General features: G+C 36.5%; 1 pseudogene; it reads left to right on the plus strand.

Annotated features, from left to right (window-relative positions):
• Positions 1-6,781: 6,781 nt before the first annotated feature.
• LOC125871929 (uncharacterized) lies at positions 6,782-7,597 on the plus strand (annotated as a pseudogene).
• Positions 7,598-23,522: the final 15,925 nt, after the last annotated feature.

Genomic DNA, 23,522 nt, shown 5'->3' on the forward strand with positions numbered 1-23,522 from the left:
TAAGCGACCTGCTGGTTCTGCTGGAGCTTAGACTGAGCCTTATTATAGTTACTTCCCTGACTCTGCTTCGAAGAAGGACAATCTCTCAACTTGTGATCAATTAGACCATACCTAAAACATTCTTCCTTCCCTACAAGACACTCGCTCGGATGGTTCTTACCATATTTTGGACAAGTTGGGTAGGTTGTATTACCTGAAACACTCCCCTACGATTTAGAGCCTGATTCCCTACCTTTCTGATCCTGTCGAAACCTAGAGGATGGAGCACTAACTGATGAAGGTGTTGGAGCTGAAGATTTCTGCTGGAACTGAGAGCGATTTCCACCACCCGATTTCTGCTGAGAATAGTCATAGTTGCTTGTCCTATCCTTCTTATTATCCTTAGCATGTTCCCTAAGCTTATCTCTTTCAGCCTTTTGAGCATGAGTCATAAGCCTAGAGATATTCATATTTTCCAGCAACATAGCATTTCTACACTCTATTTTCACTAAGTCAGACACCTCATACAGAAACTTATTCATCTGTTCCCTTGGATCAGCAACCATGTGAGGAGCATACCTGGAGAGTTGGGTGAACTTGAGTCTGTACTCTTGGACTGTCATGGATCCTTGCCTCAAATTCATGAACTCCTGAGCTTTTGCCTCCCTCAACTCTCTTGGGAAGAACCTGTCCAAAAAAGTCTCATTAAAACACTCCCAAGTAATAGGAACTGCATCTGTACCCCTGTTTTCTTTCCACTGAGTAAACCATATGTGAGCTACATCCTTAAGCTGGTAGGATGTCAACTCTACCCTATCGTTACCAGTCACTTACATCACTCCAAAGATTTTCTTGACCTCATCAATGAAGTTTAGGGATCATCACCAACCTGTGACCCTAGAAACTCAGCTGGATTCATCCTAACAAAACTCTGAACTCTAGCTGCAGCTGACCCGACATTAGTGTTAGTAGGAACTGGGGTCGGTTCATTGTTCTGGTTGGTCACACTCTAAGCCAAAAACTGAATGGTATTTCGAAACTCTGCATTCGAAACTTCCTTATCTGGCACTGGAGGAGTTGTGTTAGCGTTGCGGGCATTCACATTCCTTACGTAAGGTCTACGAAGAGGCATGATCTGAAAATGCATAACGATGGATTAGAAAGAGAGATCATACTAACGCACGATAAGAATATCAAGAAAGTGAAGTTTTCCTAAAACACTTTGTAGCCTCCTTCTTATTAGATGTGGTGTACTTCACACCCATGAAAAGGACTCTACTTAGTGCGACTTTTCAGACATCCTAGGACACTTAAACCTAATGTTATGATACCAAGTTTGTCACGCCCTGATGCTACCCCCTGGAAGTAAACACAGGACCTCGGATCATGAGTAACCCCAAGCTAACCCTGAGCTGGCATATTATAAGCATACTAAAAGATTACTGAATAAAATATATTGTGCAAAAGCTAGAAATATATCATAAAATGAAATGATGGGGAATACCTATTCTAAGTCTGAATATATAACTGAGTTCAATGACAACTGAAAGATCAAACTCAACTAAAAGTGAAGTTAAACTATGTCTGAATAAAAGCCTCTACTGACTAGAGATGCTGACACATGTCCCAGCTAAGTCTAGCAAAAATGAAACTAAAGACTCAAAATGGAAAGATAACATGTCACTCATCCTCGAAGAATGAGGACTCACCAGTGATGATGCTGAACTGAAGATCGGGAACCGATCTATGCATGATCTGAATGCTGAGGACCTGAACCTACATCACGAGAAGATGTAGCGCAGAGTATGTATCAATACTTGAAAGGTACTCAACTTGCAGGATATAATAAAGCTAAATAAAACATATAACTGAACAAAGCGATAAAGAAATGATATAATCTGAACATGATAAATATGTTGGACATGCTGAATATGAACTGTTTGAATGTAGTGACCAAGTTTATAATATACTGAGACTGAATACTAAACTGTAACTGATAACCTGGTCAATACGCTAGAATCTGTCTGTGAGAGCTACTAATAACTGACATTAAACCACATGAGTTATATATGAAGTCGGATGTATAAGCCCCATCAAGAGGATCCAATATACCTTGCCATGAGTATAGAGGCATGACTGGCGTGATCTCTAAGTATAATGCCATAAAGGGGACTTACCTACGGGGGCACGTAGTTCTGGGACTATGAGGGTGACTGACCTTTAGTCCACTCGGTATTAAGTCTATCCCAACTGATTATGTAATTAACACATTATGACTGAATATCTGTAATACTGAATAGCTCAAACTACTGACATGCTAACTGAAAATGCGACATTAATATACTGATAATGAAACATTCTTAATTGGGCATGTATAACTGAATAAACTAACATGGCAAGTGTAATTCATGAACTAATAGAATCTACACAACTAGGATTCTGAGTTTCATGAAAGAAGCTAAGCAACAATTCCTCAAAACATGATAATCTGATTTGGATTAGTCTACCAACTGAATCATAACATAAATTTGAAATTCTAGAAACCCTAGGTCTAAGCATGATCTAGAGAATCAAGAATCTGACTAAATTTTAGGAACCTAATGGGTGAAAGAAACCCACTAGTGAAATTCAACATATATGGTGATGAAATTCACGGATAAATCTTTTTATTTCACTGTTGGAACTGAAGAAATCTTGATGTGTTCTTGGATTAGGGCTGCTCGGCTGCTTTCTCCTCTTTTCGTTCTAATTGGATGAATTTAGGAGAATGAATTGACTAGGGTAGGTTCTAATTTAGTTTCTAGGCTAAAACTGACCAAAACTACATAGTTTAGGGGTCCAATGCACACTACGAGAAATTTAATCTTTAACGACAATTACATAACGAAGGGAATGAATCCGGTCGTTATAAATACACTTACAACGACCAAATAAAATTCCCATCGCTAAATTTATTTATTTTACTAATCACTGGCGAAGGTATAATATTCCTGTCGTTACAACGACAATATTTGGTCATTAATAAAAATAGGTGTGCACAAACTTATATACGGTATATTAATTATCCCACTACTTTTTTAAAACTACTAATAATTTAATTATCCAATTAATTATTTAAAATGAGTAACGCTCCCATATTAAATAAATAAATAAAAGGGGAAGAGGAGAAGCTTTACTTCTGCACTTCTCTAGGGTAAGTTTTTGTTTTTCATCAATGTGTTCTCCAAGAACGATATAACTTTCGAGTAGAGTTTTGGTCAAGAACAGATCCTCTAGAACCAAGTGATAGTGGTAGCGGCTGGATTCGGGCGGCAAGATGAGGCTGGAAACTTGATTCGCAACAACAATTAAAGAAGGTAAACCTATTATGTTGATTGTATTAAGGATGAGTATATTTTTTAATAGGCCAAATACATAAACAGATCCCTAAACTTGTTGAGTTTTTCCCCTCAGGTACCTCAACTATGCTATTTTCCTATTGAATCATTGAACCACCCATAATTTGTTTCTTTTAAACACCGTTGGCTGATATGGAACCAAACTTCAACAAATATTTTTGGCTGATGTGCGCGTGGGATCAACCTTCCCCACATGGAAATTCCAACCAATCATACTTCAACCCAATTACACGTCAGCGCCACATATTCAATCCTCAAACCTAAAAACCAAAGCCCCTTCATTTCCCCCCAAAACAGTTCTAACCCGATGCTAGACAAGAAAACCCGAACAATTGTTCTTCTTTCACTGACATTTACAACTAAAATTCTCAGATTTTAAAGTGATTTCGATTGTTTTGTTGAAGGAATCATCGAAGATTGTAGACGATTTTGGAGTTCAATCACGATTTTTGAGTTGACGGGTGTGAGGTAAGTTCATTCCCTAATTTCTATGTAATTTTTATTGTTGTAACGTGATATATATTGCATTTTAGTATTAATGTGATTGTGTGTTGCTAATATCTGAAAAAGTTAGGGTTTTTTGTTTCTTATTGTTCATAACATGTTAGAAATTTTTGGGGCTTCCGCCTTGTTTCGGGAATCTTATAGACACCGTTATTATAACTCGTTTTCATCATGGTGGTAAGTTTATTCAGGACAAAAATGGAATTACTTATAAAGGGGAAAACGAGGTGGAATATGTTAATATCAACAAGGACCAGTTCTCAATAATCGAATTACTTTTTTACACTAAACAATTGGGGTATATTACTGTTGGTGGGTTCTGTGTTAAAGACCCCACAAAAAAATGACTTTATTAAGGTGGAAACTTATTTCACTTTACTAAATCTTATCAAAGACATAAAGGATGGTGATTTTTTAGACCTTTATGTGAAGCATGTCGTGGATGATGTAGAAGTGGTCACCACAACTAGTTTGCTTTGTGGGCCTGTAGTTGAAAAAAATAGCAATGTGGTTGGTGAAGAAGACTTACAAGATATAAATGTGACTGCAAGTGAAGGGTTGAATCATGAGGCTGAATCTGAAAATGTTAATGTGGAAGTTGAGCCAGGGGATATATCAGATCTAGAAGAGGAATGGGCCGGATCAAATCAAGAAAGCAGTGTTGACTCTCAAAAGGATGCTATTCCTGATGAGGATAACTCTGAGGTTGATGAAGAATTGAGATCTCTTAGAAATGAAAGGAGAAATAAAGTGAAAAAGAAAAAACCTATTCAAATTGAGGAAATAAAGCTTGGAACAGCTGGTATTGATAGAGGATTTGAAGACATAGGAAGGAATAAGGCTGCTAGATACACTGGAAGACTAGGGGGGGATGAGCAATATATAGATAGCTCAGAATTGGATAGTGATGACAGTAGGGATGGATTGGATCCAGATTTTGTGAGGGGTGTTGATTTACCAGCAAGAAGAAAAATTAAAAAGGTAAGATTGATCCTGATTGTGTTCTAGCTATTTTTGAGCTTGGTATGGTATTTGAAAGTGCTGAACAATTTAGAAAAGTTGTTGCAGACTATTCTTGTGAATATAAAATTAGGCTAAAGTTGAAGCCTAATGACAAAAAAAGGGTTAGAGTTAAGTGTGAGGACAAGAAATGTAAATGGTTGTTGTTTGCTAGTATAGATAAGGATTCTGGTGATTTTATTGTCAAAAATTATTATCCCGTGTATGTATGTCCTCAATCAACCAAGAACAAGTTATGTACATCTAAGTTTGTTGCAGAAAAGTTCAAAGATGAAATTACCTGTCAACCATATATAAGATTGTGGGAAATTCTGGAATTGGTGAGAAAAAAAATTGGGTTATATGTTGGAAGAACTGTTTGTCATACGACAAAAAAGAGGGTTATCAAGGACTTCTTAGGTGATTGGAAGATGGAATTTTCAAGATTGTGTGATTATGCAGACATGATTAAACATACTAATCCTGGTACTTCATGTTGGGTGAGGACAGATAGAGAGTCTCAGCCAGGAAAAACTTTGTTTGTTTACTTCTATGTTTGCTTTGATGCATTGAAGAGGCTGGTTGGAAGGATGCAGAAAAATTATTGGTTTTGATGGATGCTTTGTAAAGGGTTCTTGCAAGGGTGAATTGTTGGTTGTTGTTAGTAGAAATGGAAATCAACAGATGTTTCCAATTGCATGGGTTGTTGTTGACACAGAGACAAAACACAGTTGGAGTTTTTTCCTCAATTACTTGATAGAAGATCTGAACTTAGGCACAAGACATGGACTGACTGTCATGTCAGATATGCAGAAGGTTAGATAGTTTTTGTATTGTAGCTTGATCTCTTATTTTTTAATTTCTTATGTTGTGAATACTTTTTAATTTTTGTGCTATAACTGTTTACATAGGGTCTTGTACCAGCTTTATGTGAGTTGCTACCAGATAGTGAGCAGAGAAGGTGTGCTAGATATATCTGGTCCAACTGGCATCAAATATGGAGTGGTGAAGAAAGAAGGAACCAGTTCTGGAGATGTGTTAAGTCAAGTTTTGAAGATGAGATGGATAAACTCAACAAATTGGGTAATAAAATTTGTGAGGACTTGTTGCATTATGAAAAATCTACTTGGTGCAAAGCATATTTTAAGGAGCATTCTAAGTGTGACATTGTTGAAAACAATATGTGTGAAACTTTTAATTCTTGGATACTAGCTGCTAGACATAAAGCTATCAGAACTATGTTAGAGGAGATTAGGCACAAGATAATGGACAGAAATATTGCAATGAGGCAATTTGCAGAAACTTGGATCTCAAATATCTCTCCTATGGCTAGACTAGTACTTGAAGAGAACAAAGATCTTGCTAGACTTTGTGAAGTTAGATTCAATGGTGATATTGGGTATGAAATCTTAGATGGTCAGTACAGGCATATTGTTGATATAAGGAAGAAGACATGTACATGTAGAACATGGCAATTGAGGGGCATACCATGTCAACATGTTGTGCTTGCATATCAACACAAAGGCATAGAACCTGAACATGAAGTAGTGCATTGGTATAGGAAAGAGACTTTCTTGAAGGCTTATAATCACTTTCTACAGCCAATACCAAACATGAAAATGTGGCCTCACACTAGTGGTGTAGTGATTGAACCTCCTGAACCAAAAGTCATGCCTGGTAGGCCACCAAAGTGCAGAAGAAAGGGAAAGAATGAGCCTAGGAAAAAGTATGGAAAGTTGTCCAAAAGAGGAGTAAAAATGACTTGCTCATTGTGTCATCAAGTAGGCCACAACAAAAAAGCTTGTCCAACCATGGTAAGTTATTATTCTCTTCTAATTCATTTACAATTAGCTTCAATTATTTAGAGTAATAAATTATTATTACTGTATTAATAGGTTGGGATGGGACAACCTAGAGGCTACCCAAGCAGGCAACCAAGCTCAAGCCAGCCACCAGTGTTTAGCCAACCATCAAGCTCAAGCCATCCACCAGTGTTTAGCCAGCCATCAAGCTCAAGCCAGCCACCACTTTTTAGCAGACCATCAAGCTCAAGTCAACCACCAGTATTCAGTCAGCAAGGCAGTTCTATGTGTTTTGATTCTTCAGCTGTTAGAAGAGAGCAACAACCTGCTAAAAGTAGAGGCACAGGCAAAGGCACTGGTAGAGGCACTGGCAGAGGCAATGGTAGAGGCATTGGTAGAGGAATTGGTAGAGGCACTGGCAGAGGCACTGGTAGAGGCATTGGTAGAGGCACCAGAGGTGTATCAAGTCAGCAACCTGATCAACCAAGGGCTATGGGAGATTCAATATCAACAGGAAGACAAAAGAGGACCAAGATGGTAGGATATGGCATCTATACAAATGCAAGTGGTAGTCAAACCTTTAATGTAAGTGTATACATAATTTTGTTCATTTCTTACTTTACTATATAAAGTCTCATTTTAAGACATTTCTATGCAGCCTGATACTTTAGGAGAAAGGGTTATCACTCCATGAGTTTACAAGGATGCAGCTCCAACAAATATTGATATTGGTTATAAGCCTCGAGGACTCAAGTGGAATGGTGGAGATGTTGTCACAGCTTCACAGTTGCAACGTATCAGTCAGTCAAGAAAAAACAAACGTGGAACATCTAGTGCACCAAAGAATGCCTAATTTCAGCAGAAAAGTCATTTTTTGGATGTGTAATCAGCAGCAAAAACTTGTATTGACTGCTTTGAAATGTCTTTTGGTGTCTTTTAAGTACATTAACTTATTTGTGGTATTACTTTTAATTAGTTGTCATGGATTGGTATGTTTGATTGGAGCTCACTAGAGCAAATTAATAGTATGAATGATCAGTTTTTACTGTGTTGATTTATGTTGTTCCAGAACTCATTAGTCCAATTGATAGTGAAAATGTTCGAGAATAATTGTGTTTTACTTCAAGTCATTTGAACACATTAGAAAACAAATGAGACTAACACACAGTTTGTCTTCATTCCTTCAATCAAAATCATTACAATAAGAACACAAATGAAGGCATTTACAATAGAAAAGCCGATCAAAATTGCCCTCATAGAGAACACTACAATCTACCATACATACTTTTATGAAGAAATCTAGTAGAAGACAAATTAACCAACTAAGATCATTTTGTTACATAAATCCAAGTAGCCAATATCACCCCTACGGCAATGCATATCATCCATACTTTTCTTGATCGATTCCTCTCCAATTCATATGTTTTTACTCTTTTCAACAAACACCATATCACCCTCCTAGCTTGAGCCGGCATTTCATCATCATACCATCGGAAATATCCACATCCACCTCGTGCCTACAAAATTAAAGAAAAAATTGAATTACAAATAAGTTGATTCTTTACTATATTGGACAATAAAAATGAATTACCTTTGCAGTTTTGCAACAAAGGAACCTACGTCCAGGGTTGGATTGCGTCCATGAGGTCTTCATTTCCACAACGACCCTACATTGACATAGCACATTCGCAGTTGAAGAAGAAGAAATCGATGAAGTAGATAACTTCGACATTGGAACTTGATGATTAAGAAGAAATCAATGAAGAAGAGATATATTCTAATGAGCTAAAGAGGAGAAATAATGATGAAGAGAAACAAAAGAGGAGAAATAAGAGAAGAAGGGGAGAAATTAGGGTTAAAGGGGGGAAGAAGATCGTTGGTGGGTGGTTTAGCATCCACATCAACGACTTTAAAGCGTCTTCACGCGTCCAAACGACGTGAGATCACGTTTGGTTCCACATCAGCCAACGGTGTTTAAAAGGAACAAATTATGGGTGGTTCAATGATTCAATAGGAAAATGGTGTAGTTGAGGTACCTGAGGGAAAAAACCCAACAAGTTTAGGGATTTGTTTTATGTATTTGGCCTTTTTAATACATGACTATCTGAAAATATTAATTTCGCGGCTAAAGGTGCTATGTATTCGGGTTGAATTATTTGTAATATATTCTCAGTTTAATGTCCCATTGAATGTTTTCTGAATTAATGAATTTCTTAGCAGTTGTGTTTTAATTTTAATTCTTAATTTAACTATACTACTTCAATAACTTTTTCTATTTTTGCATATCTTATTTTGAGCGTCTGATGTATGGGAACCAATCAATTGAAATGTCAAGTAAATAGGTTAGATTTGTTAGATTTTGTATTTCAATTTTGTTCTCTCTGTGCTATACTTATTGTTTTTCAGTTTTCTATATTTAATGATTTTGTACAATAATTTCAATCTTATTTACTTCCCCTGTAGTGATTGTGTTAAACTTGAGAAGCCATCCTAATAGCTACAACATACTTGGTCTATTCTCATAGAGTGAGGTCTGGAGAAGGTAGAATATACACACCTTACATTTACCATAAAGGTAAGGTAGAAAGTCTATTTTCGATATACCCTCAGCTCAAGACAAAAATAGACTAAAGTAGCGAGACCATCCTAATATGGCATTGAATATTACGAGTCAATATTGGAAATTTCTACATCAGAAACAAGAGTAAAGGAACAAAAGGTGAGATTTTTATCATAATATGTAGAGCTTTGGTTCGCAGAATAAACTTTGAATTCTTCAAGGCATCTACCAAATCATTCTAATTACTTAAACTATAATTTCAATTTATAAGTTAGTCATCAATATAGAAAAACACATGATAGAAAAAAATAAAATATAAATGGAGTTAAGTGTTAGAGAGGGTGGAGTCTTCTTGAAGAAGTTGAATGAGTAATTGATTATTATGAGTTTAATGGGAAGCATCTCATTCCCTTACTTGTGGTATGTTATATATAACAAAATCTTTGTAAATGAACTTTAATTTATTATATTATGAATCTGTTAGTCTTACTTCTTTTTATGGTTGGTTATGTAAAACCAATATTTCCTTCTATCTTGAGTCTTGTTGTAACTTTTTCTTATTACAGTAGTTTTTTTTGTTAACATGAGTTTTGTTGTTACTTTTAGGGGCCTTCTTATTTAAAATTCATTTTTATATCCTGAAAATAGAATAATATGCATGTCATATATACATGGATTCCGGAGATAGTACCAACAATAATGCTGTAGTTCTTGGTCTTAATATTTTGCTTTGTTTCTAAAGTACTCCAATAGGTGATGAACCTTAAATTTTTACCTTTTCCAAAGTTGGCTTGGCTATTTGATCATAATATTCATTTTGTTAACTTAAGTTTCATCACCTATTGATCAAAAAGGTAAAAACTTAATTAGATTTAGTTTGTTTAATATTTAATTAGTGAATGAGTAAAGACATAAAGACACAATCAAAGTTGTCCCGTATTTGCATAAAGACACCTTAACTTTCCAAGTGTCCTATCACCCCACAAAACTATTTAATATCATTGTATATGAGCCATTTTGACCCATTCCCTCATCTATGTAGTGGCGCATGTTGCTCACTTCCTGTGATAGAATTCGACCCGACCCGACCCTATTCTTTGAAGAAAAGTCGTCTTCTCCTTTTCTTTTCTTATTTCTCAACTTTCCATAAAATCTGAAGAAATAGAAAAGTTTTCTCGCCATGTTGGTGTTGATAATCTCATTGTTGATGTGTCTTGGTGAAGATTCTTGGAGGGACAAATAATTGAAGGTTTAACAGGTTAGGGTAGATCATATGATAAATATCTTCTTTTTTTCGATTATTATAATTTTAGGGATTATTATAGTGTAAAAGTGTTGAAATCGACCTACTATAGTTGCCATTGTTAGGATTTTATAGTTTTTCATTGTGTTTTTGAGTAATTGCTACTGTAGGGCTATGGAAAAAACCATAAAATCGAAATATTAGGGCTATCAATGGCTACTTTGGGTTTAAATTTGGGGAAGATGATATAAAGTTATTAAATAATTAATAATAAAGAAAGAAAATGACACGTGGCACTTTTAAACTGGTCCATGGCAGTGAAAATGCTGCATGACGCGCCTCATGTGCGTGGTAACAACCCAGACGAGGAAATGGGTCAAAATGGCCCATTTACAAAGATATTAAATAGTTTTGTGGGGTGATAGGACACTTTGAAAGTTAAGGTGTCTCTATGCAAATACGGGACAACTTTAATGGGGTCTTTATGTCTTTTCTCTTAGTGAATTTGCATATGCAATTAATGCGTCTTCTGATAAGTGAACTTCATAGCTTTTTAATACTCTATCTAAGTTGTTTCGAGATTTATCAATTTAACAGTTTAAGGAGAACAAGTTTTTTATATTTACAAATTGTGCAGAGATTGAAGTTAACATCTTCGGAAAACAAACATTAAGAAAATATCTAGGTTGTCATGATTTTTATTTGGTTCATCTATTTGGCTCAAAAAAATTGTTTAGTGTTGTTTATGAGATTGGTATTTCTTGTTCCCAATTTAGCATCCCAACTTTGAGGTAGATGATATTTGGGCATTGCTTTTTTATTTGATCGTGAGTTTATTTAAATATATTTTGTCTATATCATTATCTACGCATAATTATTCAGTTTTAAAATGATCTATTTTTATTTCTAAGAAAACTCTTTAAGGAGAGGGTCAAGGTTAAGGGAGCATGGGAAATTAACGCTCATGTATGATCCTTAGTTTTAGAATATTCTCCGAAATGTATCAGACATTTATTTTTTTTAAAATAATATATTAATTATGAACTTTGCGAAACAACTAACATCTAACTTGCAACATGAAGAACATAAGATTCTTAAGGGACCTTATAGCTTCTTCTGAAATTTTACTTGAATTACTCTATAAAAAAGTTGGCAACGACAAGTTCATTTTATATTTAGTAGCTGATAATGTTTGCTTCTCCAATCCAAAGAAGCAAAAATAAAACATTCTTTGTTGCTATGCACATGTTGGTTAATTTTAGTGCTATCAAAGGACTTGTACAAGCAGACAACTTGAAGATGCTACTATTATTGCGATTTAAGGGTATGTCCACTAAATAAATTTACTATCAGTGTGTAAATTATTGAATTTTAAGGCATTCGTTTGAATTTTTTGGTCTTTTATATTCATTTTCAAGAATTTAAATTATTCTTATATTATTCTATTTTTGTTATCTTCTAGCTAGAATTCAAAATAGAATACTTTTGTATGTTCGTAAGCTATCTTCAAATGATGACATAATAAGTATTTGTAAGTGAATGTAGTGATATCTGATGTTTGGGTAATCAATGACACAACTTCCGATGCAAGTGTCTACAATCGTGCAATAGTATAATAACTCAACCAAGGGTTGGGGTTGTATCCCAAGGGAGTGGTTTAGAGAATTAATAAAAAAATAAAATTAGTTCTAACTAGTCGTAGCTAAAGACATTAACGACTAAAAATATTGTAAATTAAAGGGGGGTGACACAAAAGTGTCAAATATCAAATGGGGGTTTTGTCACAAATATAGCAAAAACAGTAAAAATAACAAAGATATCTATGAATGAGAGAGTATTCTTGGGATGTGACCGCAATATATATTGGTATAAATCGTTGGGTACATGCTTTCGATAGGAAATTTGCAAGATAATAGTGACTAGGCTAAGCTTTAGATGGAAATAAGTTTCCTCTCGGGCAACTTACCCCATTTCAAATGGGTTCCTCTCGAATACCCATTTGCCGCATGAAGGTCAACCAACACCTTACCCCACTCACTCTCTCGAGCTGAACCTCATGTCGACCCACTCCTTAGGCCATCAGTCTAGCGGTCTTGGTTTCGCGACTTCTCTCTCGAGCAAGCCGAAAACACATGGGTGGTTTTTTATTTGCAACTACAAACCCATTAAATTAAACCACAATCGCTTGGTGAAATCACCATTAAAATACATCTAACCTATCAACAAGCAAAACTAAACAATAATATCAACTCATATTTGCTAAATGACACCCCAAGAATGAGGGTTTTTAGCCACACATCAAGAGATAGAAATTTATACCTAAATGAGCTTGATTCAAATAGGTATAAAGATTTAAGTCTTGTTACAGGCCAAGAGTGAAGAATCCGACAGACCCAAGTCCAAATCCTTGGAGATGAAACCCTCTTCTTCTTTAAGTTTCAAAATCCTCTCAAACTCAGAGAAAAAGTACTAAAATTATATTAATTGTTCCACACTGAAAATATTATGATACTAAAATCTAATACTAAGCTATAACTCTCAACGAGTATTTATAGTTTTCAAAAATTTGTGTTGCAATCATTCAGAGACATTAGTCGGAATCGCCGATCAACTCAGCGATTCGCCCTTTGGTGTAGTTCATCGCCGTCTTGCACCATCCTTCGATATCGTCGTGCTCTAGGTCATTGGGCGATATAGTACTGCCTCACGGAACTTTCGGCGATACACCGACTGCTCCTTTTTTCCGCTGACTTGATCCTTTCCTTCAGGCTTCGCGTACTGGAACAAAGGGCGGAGTGCGTCCCTTCGGCGAATCGCCAAGCATGCTTAGCCATGCTCAGGCTTCAGCTTCTTCGTTCTTTTCAGCCTTTTTGTTCCTTTTTTGTGCCTAAGTGTCCATGTTTCCACTAAAACTTCAAATACCTGAAACTTAAGTGTTTTCTTCAGATATTTAGACTAAATAAGCATTTGAGGACACTATTTCTATTAAAATAAAGCCCTAAATGAGTCCAATTTGTGGACTCATCAACACCCCCAACTTAAACTTTTGCTTGTCCTCAAGAAAAACTAAAGTTCAGCAATTCAAATGGGATGTCTCAAATAGTGCTACACAAGACTAAATCATGAACATACACAACAAGACTCAAATTACTCATGCAAAGATCAATTTTGTACTCAAAGATTCAAGTTGTGACACACCATTACCAAAGATTCTCATGCTCGCAATACTTGCTACTTGTGCAAGTTTAAGCTCAACAAAAAGTATCTAAATGCCCTCACATAAAGAATGATTCCATTCTCACACACAGAGGTTAATCAATTCAAGATTAGGAATCAGATGTAACGCTCACACTAAAAAAGAGGAACACAATGCATGTTTTCATCCATAGGCTTGTCCTTATTTTCCAATCGATCTTCGGTTCGGCTCACTCAAGATCAAAAAGGTCTTTCTAAGGCATGTAATAGGGCTGAGTGCAAAGGTATGGTCATTTAGGCTCAGTGACTTTTTCCTCATGAGATGTGGTATACTCAAGCCATTCCCTTCTTTTCCTTTATTAATTTTTTTTCTAGTGATTCTAAGTCATCTTTTTATTCACCTCCAAGGATTGCTTGGAAACCCAATTTTTTCTTTTGTACTTTTATTCCACAACTTTTTTTTTGTTTTTGTTTATGGAGGGTTTCCATTGTTCCGCAACACTATGGGTTAAGGGGGACTTTTTTTGCACTTCTTGACTTCTCCTTTTCCTTTACACCACACCCCTAACTTAGGCTTTTGGCCTAAGTTGGCTATTCACTAAACCACAAATCAAAAGGATTATAGGTAGTGGGTCAAGTAAGGTCTAGGGTTCATCAAGGTTCTTCCAAAGAAAGGTAAGGCTCAAAGGGTGTTCAAGAGAGTTTCACACGCTCACGGGTAGGCCATAAAAGAGGTATATGTCAAATTTGGCTCACACTTTTCAAAAGTTGCCTAAGATCATTTCAAGAGCACACCTTACTAAATCAATCAGACTACCAGGGCAAATTCTAGGTTTATTCATGCAAGGTTCAAAGTAAGCTCATCACACAAGGCATCGACACTTAAGTCAAACAAGACTACACACTTTTGCTAGTGTGCAACGATCGTCACAAGAAAATCAATTCGATAAATGGCTAATCACAATGAGATGCACAGAGTTCACATATTGTCTATGCAACTTCATTTGGTCTCGTTGCAACCGCACGTTCATGTTTGTTCAATTGATAGCACTATTCAAGTTATCGGTATTGATCAAAACTGAGACTCAAATTTGCAAGAGAACAACCACTTTCAACACAAGAGGTGGCAAAAAATTTCAAAAAATGAAAAATTTTCAAAAGGGTAATTATTTTGCAATTAAAACCAAAAGGAGCCATAAGCTCAAACAATCGCACAAGCAGTTTAAAAACACAGTTTTAAAACATGCAACCCAAATGTATACACAAAACACAAATATCCATAATCAAGCAAACAAGGTGGACCTCACCCCACCACAAATGAAATCAATTTGTCCTCAAATGCAATTAACAATATCCAGAAGTTGAAGTAAAGAAAGAACAGCAAAGGAGGTAACGAGGGGATCGTGTCTACATGCTTCTCCATTTGTCGAGGCATCATTTCCCGATGCGTTAGCCTGAAATTTGACAATGGTCCCCGGATTGTCATTCTGGTTCTCATTGTGTTCACTTGCCCTAGTTTATGCAACAATGCTAGCAGCAACCATTCTGTCCACATCATGGCTAGCCAAAAAGGAGTTTACAGCTGTGCAGACACCACGTTTCAATGACGGAATAGTAGGATCAATGGGAACCCTTCTGCTAGAGCTTGCTTTCTTACTTTCTCTTATCTCTTTGGCCAGTTCTGCTATCTTCTCATCTCTTTTGAAATCTCATGCTCTTACTTGTCGAGGTGGCATCTCCTTTCCTGCAACTTTTGGTCTAACCATTTCTGCAAAAGGCTTCGAGAAAAAGTTTGGCAATAGTTTAAATAGGAGCAGGGGGTTCTAGGTGTGAAATTGCTTCACCAAGCAAGTTGGTAAAGTGCTTATCCATATTGGCGATTTGCTGAAAATTATGCATAGATGGTGCATGGGTGCAGACAAAGGGGTGAACAAGAATGCTTTCGGTGAGTCGCCGAGTACGCTTAGCGACACTAGGATCACCACCAAAAGTTATAGATCAATCAATGCATGTAGCATTCATTAAAAGGCGAAATAGGGACATTAGGTGATTCATCGAGCAGTTCAGCGAGTTCGATTTGGCTCGCCAAGTAGCCTCATGTGTCTATTTTCAACCCATTTCTTTTTAATTCAACCTGCAACCCCTGATAACGCGATGTAAGCCTTTTCATTACAAATTTCACAAAGATCTAAAAAAATATTTGCACTCCCACAGTAAAACAATTCAACTCAGGGCACCGTCGAGTGGGATTTTACCAATTACGCAAATATCATTGAATACCAATCGATAATGCATGGATCCCATTAACTTAGAGACTCGGCAAAGATTTAATCAACATCAACATAATTATGCAAATGAGTACAATGTTAATATCTTAAACGCGAGGTTAGAGTTACCAACCTTTGATGCCGAATAAATACTAATGAAATGCTAGGCAGGAATGCAATCCAACTCCGAGAACAATTCAACAACTAAAATACTCTAAAAGTACAAGAAATATAAGCCTATTGTGCAGGTGTGAGTTTGATAGGACAGAGAAGTGAGAGAAAGTGAATAAAATAGAACTTTTAAACCTGTGGCTTGCAAAAATCGTCCAGTTTCCGCCCATTTGGCGATGTGAGTCAAGTTTGCCTATTCATTCGGCGAAGCGCCAAGTGTCTAGTTTCTTCGCTAAATGTACCAGGATCTGCAACTCATGTGAGGATTCCAACGGCGGTCTACATCGAGATCGCCGACATGATTGGCGATGCGCCACTAATTTTCTACAGACCACTGAGTTTTACAGGATCCAAGCTGACAGTGCCTTAAGTCAAACGGCGGAAAGAATCGTGTTCGCCGATCTTGTCGGTGATCCGCCAACTGGACCTGTTGCTTGCCTCCATATACTATTTCAATCACCTCCCTTACTTTAACCTGCACAAACAACACACCATTATTATACTAGTAATTAGGAAACACTTAAAGGGTTTTGGGTTGCCTCCCAAATAGCGCCTTAGTTAAAGTCGTGGTACGACATAAGTCCACCTTCATACGTCACTCTTAGGGTTAGCCATAGTATCACTAGGCAAAGCCCCTTGTTGTCTCGGATTGAGATGAGACGAGATATGACCCATTTGGGTATTTAACTACTTGATTGAAATTGAATGAGAGGTGACGGTCTGGCTGAGGGTAGACACGTCTTCTTTCATGCCTTTTAGCATTTTGTCTGACCCTTCAACTTTGTTTACGATACGCGAGAGCATATCCTCGGACCTACCACCTTTCGAATCCTTGGGCTTCTGACGCTCGTGGGGAGGCACATATCTATCATTCTCTCTATCATTCCAATTTGGATTACGGTTCCTCCATTCATGATCTTGATCCTTCCAGCTGTCGTCTCTAACCCATCCTTGGTTACCACCCTGCCTCGGGTAGTTTGAACGATAGGCCCCGCCTTGGTTAGCTAGAAAATTTACTTCCTCGTCATACATGGCTTCAAACTTCATTTCCTTAGGATTCGCACCCCCGACTCCCACAGCATTGACACCACGGGCACCAGCCCCTATAACATTTTTTGGATAAAATGTCAAGTTGCGTCATGATCTTGGCCATGTTTTGGTCTCTCTCATTGTCTTTTTCAACCTGCTCCTTAGATAGCCGAAATGAGACCGGTAAGACCTGGTCTTCACGGTTGTACCACGCCATGTTGATGGTTGTTATGCCATCGAGAAGCTGAGTTGCTACTGCATATGGTTGATGCATTAAGCCTCCGGGCGAGAGTTGGTCAGCTACACCTTTGTTTACCGAGTCTAGACTCTGGTAGAAGTATTGAAGGAGCACATTATCAGGTAGACCATGGGTTGGTCATTGTAGCACCAGTTTTTTAAACCGGAGCCAAGTTTCGTGCAGAGGCTCTCCATTTATACGCTTAAAGCTTTGGATGCTATCCCGAATAGTCATCATCTTCGATGGAGGGAAAAATCGCACATTAAATACGGTGACCGACTCCTCCCACGAAGTGATCGAGTTACGTTGCAACTCAGCTAGCCACTTGCATGCCTCCCCATAAATGAGAAAGGGAATAGTCTTAATCGAACTGATTCCTGAGAGATGTTTTTGAACGAGAATGGTCCACACACATCTACGAAGTTTTGAAGATGCTCACGTAGGTCCTCATGAGCTAATCCACTGAAGAGTCCCTTTAGTTGCAAAAGTTGCAACATGGTGCTTGTTATGTGGAACACGACATTTCCCTATGCTGGAGGCAGACGGATGGCTCCAACACCTCCATGAGATATGGATCATTGATGTTGGGCTCTTAGACATCGTTGAGGTTGCTGATGCGTCCTGATGGCCCATCTGGCTCTCGTTACTACTGTTAACACTCATGCTTTCTAAAATGTTTACACAATTAACAAAACAAAACTAAAAATAAAATTAGTAAACTACCACTAATAAGAACAGAAACTCTATTAAACTAAAAATTCTCAAATAACACCACTCCCCATAATCAATGACACAACTTCCAATGCAAGTGCCTACGATCGTGCAATAGTATAATGACCTAACCAAGGGTTGGATTTGTGTCCCAAGGGAGTGGTTTCGAGAATTAATAGAAAAATAAAATTAGTTCTAACTAGTCGTAGCTAAAGACATTAACGACTAAAAATATTGTAAATTAAAGGGGGGTGACACAAAAGTGTCAAATATCAAATGGGGTTTTTGTCACAAATATAGCAAAAACAGTAAAAATAACAAAGAAATCTATGAATGAAAGGGGATTCTTGGGATGTGACCGCAATATATATTGGTATAAATCGTTAGGTATATGCTTTCGATATGAAATTTGCAAGATAATAGTGACTAGGCTAAGCTTTAGGTGGAAATAAGTTCCCTCTCGGGCAACTTACCATGTTTCTAATGGGTTCCTCTCGACACTCATTTACTGCATGAAGGCCAGCCTACGCCTTACCTCACTCACTCTCTCGAGCTGAGTGTTAGGATATGGGACTAGGACTCACCCTCTCGGGCTGAACCTCATGTCGACCCACTCCTTAGGCTATCAGTCTAGCGGTCTTGGTTTCGCGACCTCTCTCTCGAGCAAGCCGAAAACAAATGGGTGGTTTTGTATTTGTAACTACAAACCCATTAAATTAAACCACAAGCGCTAGGTCAATTCACCATTAAAAGACATCTAACCTATCAACAAGCAAAACCAAACAATAATATCAACTCATATTTGTTAAATCACACCCCAAGAATGGGGGGTTTTTAGCCACACATTAAGAGATAGAAATTTATACCTAAATGAGCTTGCATTCAAATGGGTATGAAGACTTAAGTCTTGTTACATGCCAAGAGTGAAGAATCTGAGAGACCCAAGTCCAAATCCTTGGAGATGAAACTCTCTTCTTCTTCAAGTTTCAAAACCCTCTCAAACTCAGAGAAAAAGTACTAAAATTATATTAATTGTTTCACACTGAAAATATTATGATACTAAAATCTGATACTAAGCTATAACTCTCAACGAGTATTTATAGTTTTCAAAAATTTGTGCTGCAGCGGGTCATTCGGTGACATTAGTCGAAATCGTCAATCAACTCAGCGATTCACCCTTTGGTGTAGTTCATCGCTGTCTTGCACCATCCTTCGGCATTTTCGTGCTCTGGGTCATTGGGCGATATAGTACTGCCTCGCAAAACTTATCGGTGATGCACCGACTGCTCCCTTTTTTCGCCGACTTGATCTTTTCCTTCAGGCTTTGCGTACTGGAACAAAGGGTGAAGTGCGTCCCTTCGGCGAATCACCAAGCAATGCTTGGCGATGCTCAGGCTTCAGCTTCTTCGTTCTTTTCAGCCTTTTTGTTCCTTTTTTGCGCCTAAGTGTCCATGCTTCCACTAAAACTTCAAATACCTGAAACTTAAGTGTTTTCATCAGATATTTAGACTAAATAAGCATTTGAGGACATTATTTCTATTAAAATAAAGCCCTAAATGAGTCCAACTTGTGGACTCATCAATATCCTTTACAGTTAAATTGAACAAAACACGAATTATTGATTTCTTTCATGTTTTTCTCAGCACTAGTCATTTATAATTTATTTTGCTTATCATGGATATTGAGACTGCATTTTTTGCATTTTCTTGTTAAGTACAACAATAGCTAGATTATCCAATTAGTAGAACCTTCCTCTGCCTTGTAGTTTTAGTACCTTGCTTGGCTGAAACTCCAAAATTTATCCAACCGAAACAAATAAGACGACCTTTCTGAATCATGGTTATTACATTAGTTCCAATCAAATGATGTTTGCTTCAATTATTTTGTTAATATGGTGAATAAGTCATTTATTTTCTAAATAAATTTGCTAGTATTAATTTTGTCACTAAACTGATATGAATTTATTGTTTTGATAGATGAACTATTTGAAGTCTGTAGAATATTCCCTTGAAGACAATACAAATTAAAGCAAGATGATTTAAAGATATTGTTTTTTACTTATTTTTTGGTCAAAATAGATTTGTCATTAGTAAAAACACTACAATTTTATTTATCTTGTTTCTAGGAGTTGGCAAGAATAATATCATACAATTTGAAGGTATATATTCCTAATTCTGATTCTTTAGTTATTTGTAAATCACAATGAAATTTTATATTAGTAATCAAAATTTGATTTCATTTTGGATGCAAGTGTATATATATATAGAAAAATATAATTTTGTATTTATATTTGTTAACACTTCACATTAGTGAAATAAAATGTTGTTGTTACAACTTTTTAACAAGGGGGTTGACAAACAGTAAAATAGGCATTAGCGTATGGAAATTTGACACTAACGAAAGGAAAATTGGTCGCTAAAAGTAAATATAATGACCGGAATATTTTTCATCTATATAGGATCTTTAATGACCGGGCTTCAAATCAGGTTGTTAACTTTTAGCGATCGATGACGACCTAATATGCTTTGGCCATTATTGACTTATAGCAACCAACTTTGAACTTTTAACGACTATATTTTCCTTCGCTAAAGATCATTTTTCTTGTAGTGGCATAGGGAAAAGATCAAACGACCCCTGACTAAAAAGTTGTTTGGGTTACCGACGGACAGTGGTAGGACGGATGGACCGTGGCAGGACCGACAATCCGTCCTGGCAGATGTCGATTGGGGTTTTGGGAGTTGAAATCAGGGGTCCGACCTACGGCCCTGGACCACAGACCGTAGTCTGACCTACGGTCTATAGGTCCTAGCATATGTTGACCCTTAGCTGAATTTTCTGAGAGTTCTGGGAGGGGGTTGCAGGTGGCCAACCACGGACCCCATCTACGATCCGTAGGTGGCACCCATCGGTGGCACATGCAACTTCTGAAATGTCTCCTGGTTGGTCTTTCTAGGATACAGGGTTGTTACATTTATGACCACTGTTGATTTTCTGGAAGTAATGGTTGGTTGGCAGCCTATTATGTTGGAGGAGTCATATGAAGAATTTGAGTTTGTTGGGTATTTTTATGCTTCCAGATCCATCCATACTTATTTTGATTGTTTGTTCACTTTTGTTCCCTTATTGATGAGAGAACGTGTACTTTTGATTGAGAAGTAGTCACTACTAGTGAGTCCCTATATGAGTTCGTCCTCTCTTTCAATGGGGGAGGGGGAGGTGATTGTCATTTATGATGTTGCTGATGTTGTCAGGGAACTCAACTGATAGAGTCAACCATGGATCTAGGGTCTTCATTTTTATTCAAAGGCCCTTGAATGAGGCTTCTAATTTTCCCTAAATTTGTGATCCAGTTATTCTCCGAGAATCTAATTGTGTTACCACTATTAGCATTCTATTTTGATCCTTTAGTGCATTGTCTTTCAGCCTTGCATAATGCATTTTCAAGTTCTTGAGGGTACTCTACTGTTTTTGTTAAACATCTCTTGTGACAGTTTTTGAAGTAAAGGATCCTTGCCTCAAGGGTTTTGAGATTTTTGAAATCTCTCCATACTAAGGAGGTGTAGAGAGATTTGTTTCTGACCTCGCTCTTTTGTACTCCCAGTCCTCCTTTTGTCTTCCTTTGAGTAATGATTTTCCAACTCATCAAGTGCATTTTCTTATTTTCAGATGAAGTTTCTTATAATTGATCTTAGCTAGTAGTTGAATGTACTACATACGTGGAAGGGGATGCTACTGAGAAAATATTTTTTTGTTTTGTAGAAAAAGTCCTCCCCCCTCCCTCCGCACCCCCACGCCACCCACACCCACGCAAGCTATTTCAATTTTTTTTAGCAAACAAAAAATTATTTAAATTTGTGCTCTAATATATAAGGTAATCAAGGTATTTTTTTAGAGTTCTCTATTAACTTACCAAAACTATGATTTTATTGAGATTCAATTAGTTTTAGAGTATTAGTTTACTTTTGAATTGTATTTTGAAAAGAAAACATGTACACAATATGACATGCTAGTTTCTTTCTTTAAATGAACGAAGATATAATTATAATTTTACATATATATATATTATAATTATGTCAATTATTCTGTATAATTATTAAGTTTTCTTAAGAGAGGCGATCAGAGTGGTACTCGAATTCATTTACGATCTCATATTTTCAAACGCATTGCACTTCGCTCAGACATTTGCCTAAGTAAATTTTATTTTTTTTAATGTAAGTCACTCCTTCTTATGTTACTCTAAGTGTTTCTCTCCTATTATTATTTTCATCTTGTATATTTATATTTACACGGATGATTGATGTTAACTTATCTTTTAAAGGTGATAGAAAACTTCTTCTAAGTCATTCTCGTCATCTCCGACTTCCTCTCCCCCCTCTCTCTTGTCTACTCTGACTCTGTATTCTATATTTTTACCTCTATTTGTATTTTGTATTTCCACCTCTCTATATCTTGTATTTCCACCTACGTATATTTGCATGTTTATCTCTTTTTGTTGTATTTTTATATTTTCGGGAATGAATATAAATGATAACAGAGTAAATAAATATAAGTGATAACAGAGTAAATAAATACAAGTGATATAAGAGAGAATCAATACAAGTGAAATTAGACCGAATGAAAATAGTCTATTATTTTTTTGTTTTTTGTATTTATGTATACAAGCGGACTGTGTTCGTTGATATAGCCTAAATGCGCACATGAAAACAAGTGGTATAAGAGCGAATGAATACAAGTGATGCACGAGCGAATGAATACAAGTGAAATTAGAGTGAATGATTACAGATTCCTGTATTTTTTGTTGTTTGTATCTTTGTATACATGCAAACTGTATTAGGCAATATAAACTATATTCATCGATACATTTTGTATTCGATTCAAGAGCAAATGAAATAAATTGAAATTGGAGCGAATGAATATAGTCACCTGTTTTAATTTTTATATTTTTGTATCTTTGTGTACATCTTGAGTGTATTTGTTGATACAATCTAAATACACGCACTAATACAAGTGATACAAGAGCGAATGAATACAAGTGAAATTAGATTGAATGAATACAATTCTCTATAATTTTTGTTTTTTGTATATACACGGACTATATTAGTCAATACCACTAAATACATGAATAAATATAACAAATACAGTCGATTGACACCTCAAAACATATAGTAATATTTTGAAATTCCTATATTTTAATACTAGATGAAGGTTTCTGTTTAAGTTGCTAATAAAATTCAAACTATTGTCATTTTTGAAAATTCCTGTATCTAAATATTACATGAAGGTTTCCCGTCCGGATCTGAGCGCAAATATGATAGTTCTCCATCTATATATAAATTATGAAAATAGGTGAATATACTCAAATGGCCTTTTTAATACATCATTTAATTAATAGAACAGTGTAATTTCTGGAAAGAGGGGCATAAAAA

Source organism: Solanum stenotomum, chromosome 7, assembly GCF_019186545.1.
Source record: "Solanum stenotomum isolate F172 chromosome 7, ASM1918654v1, whole genome shotgun sequence".
NCBI classification, from domain to species: domain Eukaryota; kingdom Viridiplantae; phylum Streptophyta; class Magnoliopsida; order Solanales; family Solanaceae; genus Solanum; species Solanum stenotomum.